The sequence below is a fragment of the Octopus bimaculoides genome, chromosome 3, assembly GCF_001194135.2.
Source record: "Octopus bimaculoides isolate UCB-OBI-ISO-001 chromosome 3, ASM119413v2, whole genome shotgun sequence".
NCBI classification, from domain to species: domain Eukaryota; kingdom Metazoa; phylum Mollusca; class Cephalopoda; order Octopoda; family Octopodidae; genus Octopus; species Octopus bimaculoides.
In genome coordinates this window covers 164,475,458-164,476,802 of record NC_068983.1, presented here as the reverse complement: position 1 = coordinate 164,476,802, position 1,345 = coordinate 164,475,458, and positions in this window count along the sequence as shown.

Sequence of the window (1,345 nt, the reverse complement as noted above, 5' to 3'; positions counted from 1 at the left end):
GATCTATATATATATATATATAAATCATGCTATTCCTAAATTGCTATGTTCAACCTTTATAGCCACGATAGGTGCGTGCCTCTTCATTTTTTGTATAATCGTAGGGTCTGTCATTGGTAATTCTGAAATATAGAAATTATTAAGTTGATAAATATGCTGCCACAGTAAAATTAACGTATGTCCTCAAATACCTTACCCACCCTGTGTATATCGATCGGTTTATCAGTCGGTCTATCTAGCTTTTGCCTCATTTATCTGTCTGCCTATCCATCTTTCTACCTATCTACTTTTATACACCCTTGCAAAAATTCTTTAAAAATTGAACCTTTAAAGCTATTAGAATATTTATATCCACGAAGCATTTTATCTCCGAGATCTTTTTGAAGTTTCATATCCCCAGCCAATTACAGAAAATAAAAAATTCCTTCTACTCTGCTACCTTTATCGTAGTCTCTACTGTTTTATTTTATTTTATTTTATTTCATTTCCTTCACTTTAAGGTATCTTGCTTTACTTTATTTTATTCTATTTAACCCTATTTCTTCTCATCTTCCTCCCTGCCTGCCCTACAAACGGCGTTACCCTGTTATGTGACTAAAATCGATTCTTTGTTCCCTTACATAATTATTATATTTTTTATTGTTTCTCTATGAAATTCCATTTATTAAAATCAATTGCATACAGTCACCTGTACCTACCAAAACAATGTTCTTGTAGGCAGCACAAACATTTGCTAAATATAGTTTAGTATGAAACAACCAAAATGGAGATTCTGTTGGCAATCGACACCACAATAAATCTGTTACCAATCACGTTTCATCGATGTTAGCTTTAACTTAACGGCAAAAGAAGTCAATCTTTATAAGCAAGACTAAACAGTTTCTTTCTTTTCTTTTTCTGAAGTTGTTAAAATGATGTATGTTTTATGACATAAATCATTCTGAATACTTAAGCATATTTAATCTTGGTGGAAAATTGATTTTTTTCTTTTTGTATAATTAACGTATATTGCAATTTATCAAAGATCACTGCACCAAAAGATACGTGTTTCAGCTACACTGTGCTGGGCTGGGTGAGGTTCAAATTAATAGCAATAGTAATTAATCTGATTTAGAGAAGGTGTGTGGCTTAGTGGTTAGCGCGTTCAGCTCATAATCGTAATGTTGTAAGTTCCATCCGTGGACCAAGCAGTGCACCATTTCCTTGAGCAAAACATTTCATTTCTCGTTACTCTCAGTCTATTCAACAGAAAATAAATACCAACCGAATGTTGGTGCAACTCTCTCTCTCTCTCTCTCTCTCCTTCTCTCTCCTTCTCTCTCCTTCTCTCTCTCTCTCTCTCTCT